Source organism: Symphalangus syndactylus, chromosome 24 (genome assembly GCF_028878055.3).
Source record: "Symphalangus syndactylus isolate Jambi chromosome 24, NHGRI_mSymSyn1-v2.1_pri, whole genome shotgun sequence".
Lineage (NCBI taxonomy): Eukaryota > Metazoa > Chordata > Mammalia > Primates > Hylobatidae > Symphalangus > Symphalangus syndactylus.
The window spans coordinates 53,379,701-53,389,762 of record NC_072446.2 but is presented as its reverse complement, the minus strand read 5'-3'; the positions used below and the strand labels follow the sequence as shown (position 1 = coordinate 53,389,762).

The 10,062-nt window shown below is 47.2% G+C and overlaps 1 long non-coding RNA gene across 1 annotated transcript; it reads right to left on the bottom strand.

The window, feature by feature from the left end:
• Positions 1 to 4,640: 4,640 nt before the first annotated feature.
• Positions 4,641 to 6,321, bottom strand: LOC129474587 (uncharacterized). Its single transcript, XR_008654579.1, has 3 exons — positions 6,092 to 6,321; positions 5,725 to 5,828; positions 4,641 to 4,872 (listed from the first exon to the last, which is right to left on the bottom strand). It is a non-coding gene; the product is annotated as an uncharacterized lncRNA (long non-coding RNA).
• Positions 6,322 to 10,062: the final 3,741 nt, after the last annotated feature.

The window sequence follows — 10,062 nt, the reverse complement described above, 5'->3', positions numbered from 1 at the left end:
AGGATGATGACATTAGCAAATAGCACAGTAGTAGCAGAGGCAATCACACACGCTGTAAAGTACTTGCCATGTGTTAGCCCCAAATTACAGGATTACCAGCAGTGTTGATTCTCACCGTTGCCCTGTAGGAGAGGACCCGAGGCTCCTAATGGTTCCTAACCTCCCCTAAGATCGCACAGTTTTTAATAACAGAATCTTGAACTGAGCTGAAGATTTGTCTTTGCGGATCTGAGCCCAGAATTTGGAAGCTGCAGTTTGACTCCGAAGTCCAATTCATGTCAAAATCTTACCTCTCCTTCAAAGTCTCCCTCAAATGTTGGCTTCCCCATGAGCCATTTCTCAATTTAGTACAGGTTGAATTTGCAGATCTAAAAATTTGATCTCTGAAATGCTCCTTATTGAACGCCAACATGGTGCCTAAAGAAAATGCTCATTGGATTTGGGATTTTGGAGTTTGGATTTTGGGATTTGCAACACATAACCAGTAAGTATATTCCAAAATGTGAAATCTGAAACACTTCTGGTCCCAAGTATTTCAGATAAGGGATACTCTGTCTGAATTATACTATGCCTGCACACTTGATTAATGAGATTGTGGATATAAATCTTTGCTGTATTCTGCCACTGTTGGATATTTTAACAGAGTTCAGTCTAATAGAATTTCACAACAGGCAAATGTGTAATAAACCCAGCTCTACACGCACAAACACAATGCTGAAAGACCAAGAGGAATTCCATTGCTTTTCACATCTGATGTTATTTGTTAAACGAAGAAGTCCTTTTCTTGAGATCAGAACATGTTAATGATTTGTATTGTCCCAAGCTTGGAAGTAAAAACCTTGGAATTGCTAAGCATGAATGTGCTTATCTAGGGTCACTGAGCAACCGTCAGAAGCCCCAAACAGTGTTGACATTCGGCAAAGCCCGGGTATCCCAGACTCGGTCACCTGAAATGGAAAATACTTTCTCACCAGCAAAAGTATAGATACCTTTTGGTTAAACGAGATTCAAATCAAACCTTTGTGAGAGGAATAGCACAGCCAAAATTTAGGGGGCCCACCTGGTGATTCTGAACATTTTATTTGGACAAGTTGCATACTTTTTAAATGCAGGCTCTTGAAAAATTCCTTTAGAAATGTCAAGGTGACTGGTGTATTAAAAAAGCGAGCCAGAGCAAACAAAGGTGACATTCTTTTAATTCTTTCCCTGCTGGGTCATTTTCTCCTTGCTGTCAGCTCTGCGTATGGCCATCGTCCATAATGGACCCTTGACCTGCTCAGAGGTTCACACTTGAGGGAAACTGCAAAGCAGAGGAAATTTTGACCCAGAGGCCTCTTCACCTCTTCCCACCAAAGCTCCAGCAGAGGCTCAGACTTAAAGCTAGAAAGTGAGAGAACCAAATCATGCTGGCAACTTTTCTCTGCTACATCTTCCAAAAACATGGTGATAAGAACAGGAGTCACCAAAGGTGTTGCTCCCGGCATCGTTCATGGGGAAGAGGCTCCTGCTCGGGGACCCTGAGCTGCCTCTAATTATCGATCACACTGCCAGCTCTGTCTCTCCCCATGGCCCATGACACTGCCAGCTTTGCAATTTTGTTTTCTGAATAAGAAGCTTCACATTTAGCTTTTAGATTTGAAATCTGGTTTGGGGATTTTTTTTTTTTTAATGAGAATGCCTGTGCATCATATCAGTAAAGCTGATGATATGACTGTATTCTATCAAAATGAATCCTATGTTAATACATTTGCCACTATGTTTGACCTACAGAAATAATTCCATATGGTTTTACCCATAGGATTGCTTGCTTCCATGACCCCAAAGACCAACACAAACACACAAAAAAAACCCAAAAATTACAGACATAGGTGAATTTTGAAAAATAATATACTTTCTGGACAAATTAATAACCTAATTTCTACACACTAAATATTATTTCCCACTCACATAACAAAGTCAGCAAACTGTTTCTTTGGTAAACAATTGGCTCTGTAGATGTTATAAAGTCATTTTTAGGAAAAAAAACAAACAATGAAACAATGGTAGAAAATCAGAATGTAGGTTGGGCGCAGTGTCTCACGCCTGTAATCCCAGCACTTTGGGATGCCAAGGTGGGCAGATCACGAGGTCAGGAGACCATCCTGGCTAACACGGTGAAACCCTGTTTCTACTAAAAATACAAAAAATTGGCCGGGCGTGGTGGCGGGCGCCTGTAGTCCCAGCTACTCGGGAGGCTGAGGCAGGAGAATTGGTGTGAACCTGGGAGGCGGAGCTTGCAGTGAGCCAATATCACACCACACTGCACTCCAGCCTGGGCGACAGAGCAAGACTCCATCTCAAAAAAAAAAAAAAAAAAAAGAAAGAAAGAAAATCAGAATGCAAACTAGTCAACATTCCTTGAACTATGAACGTGAAGTAAAATTTTTACAAGTGGCAACCTAAGCATTTAAGAAAAAACAGTTACTGCTTAAATAAGAAACCTGTTGCATGGAAAAGCCACCTTCCTCTGTACTTACAGGACAAAATATGTTGTACTCTTGGGGATCTGCAATTTCAAATGAGAATCTCAAAAATTTCCATTTCCATTTTCCTGAAGACATGGCACACGCTGGCTAGCAATGCTGCCCAACAGCAGAGCTGCCCAGCCGCAAAGGCGTTTATGTCTTTGTCACCAAGTTGGCCAGGAGCCGCCTATGTGGAGAAGTCTTATAATGCATCAACAAGAGGGAAGTAGCAAGAACTGAATCTCACTGGCTTGTCAATCCCCAAGTGGCTGGCAGCAGCTAAGATGCTACCCTTTTTCTGAGCCAATAGCTTTCTCAGTCTGTATACGTGCCACCTTGCAACTGGCCTCTTGCAACACAGAGAATATGAAAGAAAATTTTTATCATTCTATGGTAGTCCTTTGCTTTCTGGGGTACTCTGTTCTGTAATGCACAATTAGAAGTGATTTCTCCATCAACATAATGAAACTGTAGTTAAAATGAGTTCACTATTTTCAGGAAAATTACTGAAAATGGTGATGATGATGTCACCAAAGCTGGTCCATCAGGAAAGCATGCAGCCAAGACATCTTTCTACCATTCAACATGGACAATTTAGTTTCACCCAAAACGCCATCTATCATGTTAAACTAATGCTGATAATTTGAATTTGTTGGTTTTATAGGGTTTAATAAGTGTGCAAAGTTGTATGCTGCTCTTGGTTAAGAGCTATATTCACTAGGTGTTTCTTCCTGGAGTTGTACAGGTTTATGAGATATGTTGATAATTCCCTGATTTCTTTTTCCTTACAAGCAGTTGATACTTTCTCAGGTTTGCTGAGGACCCATGTAGAATTACAAGTCAGAATCCACCTCTGGCTACCCACTGCTGAGTCTTAACACTGCAATTGGCTGGATTGGGGCAGTTCGTACAACTTGTCACAGAAGCAGAACCAGGATTCTTCCCTAGCAGTAAATAGACAGGGATCGTGTGGGGCACCAGAAGCAGCTATGCAGGCACTCTAGACAGACCTTCCCATCTCTGCACAGGGCAAAGTGGGTCCCAGCCAGCAGCTGCCTCTCCGGGCATGCACCAGCACATGCAGTGCAAGCTTCTGCAGGTTGACTTTGTGTGATGTGAGAAAGTATCATTCACATGTTTCATGTCGTGTACTTTCAGAGTTGGGCAGAGAAACCGTGTCCCCTGTGTGGACTGCCTGCAGGCTCCCTGGGCAGACCTAGAGGTAAGAAGCCAGCACATTCCCCGTGTGCCTGCCTAGGCTGTGTTTCCCAGACACTCATTAGAGCCTGACCCATTCTCACAGATTCCACTTAGTAACACCTTATCAACAAAAACTAAATGCTTTTTGTCTTTGGCCACTTAGGAATCCCACATTGTGGACACGGTCCATGTTTAGTGGGCAATGCTTTTGGCCAGATGAGGCGCAGCTAAAACTTCAGTACAAGTTTGGGGTAAAGTGCTGCATTAGCTCAGGGACTGGCAAACTGTGGCCAGGAGGCCAAATCTAGGCCACTGCCTGCCTTTAATAAATAAAGTTTTATTGGTACACAGCCACTCCCATTTATTTTCATTTTGTCCATTACTGCTTTTGTGCTGCAATGACAGAGTTGAGTAGTTGCGACAGAGACCATATGGCCTTTAGAGCCTAAACTATTTATTCTCTGGCCTTTTACGGAAAAAGTTTGCCAACCCCTGCATAGGAATAAAAGGAAAATAGCCCCTTTCAAGGAACCCCTGGAAGGGTCCGGACACAATGCCGGCTCATGGTTGTTTTCCATTCCTGCTCTGACTCCCGGGCTGCAATGCAGTCAAAGCCCTTTGAGCTCCCCTTGCTAAATAACTTTAACCTTTGTGAACCAAGCAGCCATCCTTCTTTTGGAGAAGGAATGACAACGACCATTTTTCCTTGCAGGTTATGGGGTGGTTAGCCATGTGGGCAATGGGTCTAGACAGCCAGGTTTGAATCCCTCCTCACCCTTTGAGCCCTCTGTGCCTTGGTTTACCTTTATGTAAGACGAGGATAAGAAAAGCGTGTGTCCTATAAGGCTTTTATGAAAATGAAATGAGATACTAAGAACAAAGTGTTTGTTTTAACTTGGACTGCCTCATCCTACACAGTCAATAGAGAGAGGGATTCTGGAGTTAGAGGGTATCTTGAGAGGGCATCATCACGGCGGTCTTTCTGAGGAGTAAATTGAGGTCCAGTGAGGAAAAGTGACTCTGCTCCCACCCTCCATAGATATTGAGGCAGGTCTAGGAGGCAGAGGCTCCAATGGTAATGGCTGTTAATATTTTTTGAGCTCCTCTGGGCGACGGGCCTGGGCTCCACACTTGACTTGTCATGTCTCATTTAGCGTTCGTGGCTGCCCTGTGAAATAAGCATTTTGTTTACCCCGACTTTACAGACAGAGAAGAAGCGATGGTGCTGGAACTCACACCTGCCCAGGGTGAGCTTGCAGGAGCTCACGGCCAAGCCCTGGCTGCCTCTCCATGCAGCTGCACCCATGAACGCACTTGGGATCAATACAACATTTTGGGTTCCAGGGACAGAAGGGGTCAGGGGAATTCAACTAGAAAATGCCTCAAACACCAAATTCTCCATCTGGGTAAAACTGGAACCTTTCTGGCTACCCCTCTTCTCCTGGGTACAGCATTGCAATGGGTCCATCTAGTGGTCAAAGGCAAGAATGTCCACCGGTCAGGCCTCTGAAAAGCAACTGAGCCAACAAACCCTCCCGTCTCTTGGACAATCTCAGCAGGCCAAGGGACAGGCAGCCTGGCCAGACGTCGGCCTCAAGGAGGATCTGGCAAGGGACGTGTCCGTGGATGTGCATAGGAAGGGGGACACTGGCAGCGGCCAACTCTCCCTCCTCATCTTTTCAGAGCCCTGTACCCCAGTTCCACAGGAAGCAACATTGCCCCTCAGGGGACATTTAACAGTGTCTGGGGATATTTCCGGTTGTCACAACTGGGGGATCTTTCTGGTGTCTAGTGGGTTTAGGCCAGGAATGCTTCTTACCACTCTACAGTGACAGGACAGCCCCCCATGGCAAAGAGTGAGCCTCGAATGCCAACAGCACCACACAGCACTGGAAACCCTGAGGTGCCCTCCTTCCAAATGGAACCAGGCAGGCCTGGGGATTCCACGAGGCTGTGCGTGCTCAGAGCCCTTGCATGTGCATTCCTGCCTAGACCGCTCTCCCCATCCCCACTCTCTTACCTCGTCCTCTTCCTTCACCTTTCAGCCCACTTGTCTCCTGTTCAGGGGAGCTCATCTGCTCATGTCTGCCTCTTTGTCTGGGTTCTATCTCCCCACATGCAGGCCTGAGACAAGGATTTGGTGGCAAGCAGTTTATTTGAGAGAGGATTCCAGGAAGCACCTGTAAGGGAGTGAGGAAGAGGGACCGGAAGTGTAGGGGTAGGAGCATTGAAGGGTGAGTTGATGGGCAGCCATTGCTGTGAGCAGCCGAGGTGTGGTCTCTGAGGGAGGGGGGCGGGGGCATGAGGACTCAGAACTGTCCCCTCCAGGAGAAGGAATCCAAAGTGTTTATCCTCCAGCTCCCTGACTATTCCTGCACACTAGCCACTTGCAGCTACCTGTGCACTAATAGAGGAACTGATGTCTGTGTCCGGTCTGCACACATCTCTCCATTGTGAAGGGCATTCAAGCTTGCCCTCTCTCATCCTGGTCCTCAGAAGCTAATGGGTCACTTTCCCAAATTGAAGCTCCAGAGACCAGGAACAGAGGACTGGTATAGTTGATGAGACTACACAACAGGAGGCTGGCCCCACCTAGCGCAAGGATTTGGGAACTGTGACATCACCCTGGAGGCAATGCTAGCTCCCCATGATCCACGGCTACATTGTTAGGGCTATGGAAACCTGACGGTTTGAGGGCAGACCACCAAGAAAATTGTTACATCACATCCCCAGCTAGACCAGGCTTAGTTTGCTTAGTAAGAAAGGCAATATTTTTGTTGAATTTCACATTTTCTACCAAGTAAAGAGTTAACCTTTTTGAAATCACAAAGGAGATCACAGCAGGAAAATGAAGCCATATCCTGTACACGCTGGCTACCACAAATGAACCATCAGAGAGATGGAGGGCAATGCCTGGAGGAAGGACGGGAAGAGGGAACATAAGAACATTCAGTACTAATGGATTCCAAACTCTGTGTGATTCCCAGCCTGTCCTGGACCAGTTTATCATCTCAGTGTGGACTGATTCTCTTTTGCAGGAAGTTTGTTCTCACATCACCAGCTGGATTGCAGGGCACCTGTGCCATCCCTTGTCCTGTTGCTGTGGTGGACTTCTTCCAGCTTTCAGACATGCAAGACTAAATGTTAATACCATCTTTATGTAAGTGGCTGAGAAAATGCTGTGGAGAAGCTTACAGCTCTCCATCATCAGCGATATAAGCACACTTTGATTAATCAGGTGAATTGCATACAATCAGGTAGTGTTGCTGAGGATGAAGAACTTTATATGGATTTGGGGTAACAGGACTAAAGTCCTTAGCATCACTTGTTTGGATTTTTCTCGTTTCATGAGTAGTTGATAATTCAGCAAAGGTTTCTTAAGCACCTAATCTGACCATTGCACGGAGGGCTAACTGCGGGGAATATGGCAGAAATGACATCTAAATGGCACACAGGGTGCCACTCCCCAGCTGTGCCTATGCGCTGCAGTGAAGGGAACTACATTTCCCAGGAGCCATTGCCTTCTCGCTTCCTGGTAGATTCAGCCAATGGAAGGCACTGGCTGGAGATTGGCGGCTGGGAGGAGGACAGAAGCCTAGATGTGACTGCCCCTTCTTCCTGTTTCACATGGCATCTCCAGCCCTGGCTGGGCTTCATCCATGATTTTAGCTCCAGCACAAGGCAGTCTCTCTCTGTGCTCCCGTTGTGCCTGGCTGGGAGGGCACACAGACCTTGAGCTCAGAGAGTCTCACATGCATTCTCCCTTTGCCCCTCTGGCCTAGGGGTGGGATCAGTTTCCTGGTGTTGCTCATATCTGGATTTTGTCACTGCTCCTTGTTTGACTCTTCAACTCTTCGTTCACCTGTGCCACAAACCCCATATTAAATTCTCTCTGCTTGAAATACCTAATGCGGTTTCTGGGATTTTGGAGATCTTGCCTACTCTTCAAACATTTTCATATCTCTTTCCCTCCTGCATGACGCGTCCCACTCCCTGGCATCCTTGATGTTCTAAGACTCCCATCTCTTTCTTACCCCAGGGCCTTTGCAGTTGCTTTCCTTCTGCATTAAATGTTCCTTCCCTGGAGCTCCTCGTGGCTGCCACTTTCTCATCCCTCAAACTTTCTGTTGCCCTCTCAGGTAACATGGGAAGAAAAAGCAAATGTTACTTTATCAGAGGCTCTCATTGACAATCATAGCTAATGCAGCCCACTCGCCCCACCCTCACTGCAATTTGTGTTTCTTTATCATTTTTGGAGCTAAATTTTGGGCAAGGGGACATGGGTGTTAGAGTTTGTGAATTCATCCTTTTGCAGTGGATGTGCCCTCGCTCGCTGTTCCTCATCCTCCTGAATGGGATCAGGGCCTGTTTTAAACGGTAGATGGCATTTCTCTGCTGTTAAGCACGTGATTTTCTCTGCATCAGAATCCTGGGCAGTCACTATCTGGGTGGCAGTTGGCACCCTCTTCTGTCAGTGCTTCAAGGGTGACAAGCATCTCATTGCAAAACAGACATGATTCTTATCACTTTATTACATGTTGATCAAACCCCTAAGATAAATTGTTGGGGTCCCATCCTGTATCCCCTCAGCCTACCTGTGTTCATCTTCAGCCATGAGGGGCAGATCGCTATAAATTGACAACTTCCCATTCAAGCCCTTGTCTCTGCCTGACGGCTTCCCCATCACAGGAGCCTGCTTTGCTGTGAAGGTACTTACCTAGAAAGGGGAGCACAGGCAAGACCCCCAGCCCAGAGAATTGAGTCTGGATGCCCTTGATGCCTTCTTTATCTTCTTCCTTGCCTCCTTCGTTCACTTCCCTACTCCCTCATTTGTGCTTCCTGGCACCACCTTCCACATAAGCTGCCTGCACCCAAGCCCTTGTCTCTGGATCCACTTTGGGAGGACCCACACCAAGCAGAACTCAATTCCCTTTTTCTTAGCAGCGCTTCCTCTTTGTGCCACATCAAGATCCACTTCTGTGAAAAAAGCCTCTGTGGGCATGGGGGCTTAAGCCTGTCAAAGTCTGAGAAACGCTGTGGACCACACTTGGGAACTGTCCCTGGGGAGTTGGCGACGTGGACATTTTGTCCTCTACTCCTGTCCCTGCCCAGGCCTACCTCTAGCCCTTCCTGCCTTCTTGGCCATTTACCTTCCCTGCTACCCTTTGCTCACCGTCTTCCTCACCAGGATGGAGAACTGGCTCCTGGCAAGCTCGCCCCATGACTGCACCTTTAAAGTTGTCTTCTCCAAGCATGTGCTGGGCCGTCAGCAGCGTCACCCAGGAGCTGGAAGTGCAGATGCTTAGGTCCTGCCCCAGACCTGCTAAATCAGAGACTCAGAGGGTGAGCTCCACCCTTGTGTGTCCACAGCCCTCCAGGGGACTCCAGGGCTTGCTGCAGCCCTAGAAGCACTGCTCTAAAGCCATACTAATTAGCATGAGATGTATAGTTCACAACAACTTGTTCTGCTTCTAACCACTGGTCGGGGGGTTTGGGGCCTGATTATGTAGCAGCATATGATGACTCATTAATGATGAGACATGTTCTCATGTTTACCAATATCTTCATATCGGTTTGCCAAAGTAATTCTTCATATCACACCCAGATGCTGAGAAGAACAGGGGCTTTGGGAACTGAAGCACTCACATCGACCCCCAGCCCTGTCAGTGTCCCATGCATCCCTGGGGTACCTCTCCCCTTCTGTGCACGCTGTTCCTAGGTGCCGCTATGACCCCCACAGCCAGTGCCAGCTTCTCTCCGTGAGCAGCTGTCCCAAGGCTACTGGAGCCCTTGTGCTCACCCTGCTTGCATGGGGGGCTGAAACAGTCCTTACCCAGCGATGGGTGGATGCAAGGGATGCAAGATATCCCTCAGGTTCAATGATTCAAGAGAACTCATGGGAACCAGAAAGGCCACCAGATTCATGATTACCTCCTACTACACATGGTTCCAACACTACACGGCAAGTTGAAGTCAGCAGTGGGAAGATGCACCTAGGGTGGGTCCCGGGAGAGCTCTAGCTGTGGAGCTCCAGTGTCCTCTCCTAGTGGGGCTGTGCAGCAGCAGTTAGTTCTCCCAGTAATGACGTGGGGCAGCATGCATGGAATATTGCTAACCAGGGAGACTGACCTGAGCCTTGGCATCCAGGGTTTTTGTTGAAGGCTTGGTCATGTAAACATGATGGACAATCTACATGGCTGACCTGGTCTCCAGACCCTGGACAGATCAAGCTGATACAAGACCTCCACTGTGAATCCTATCCTCAGCATCAACTACCTGGTGTGGCCTAAGGCCTCAGTGAGCAGACACTTATCAGACAGGACATTAGAGATTAGAGGACTTAGAGGCTGCCTTTCAG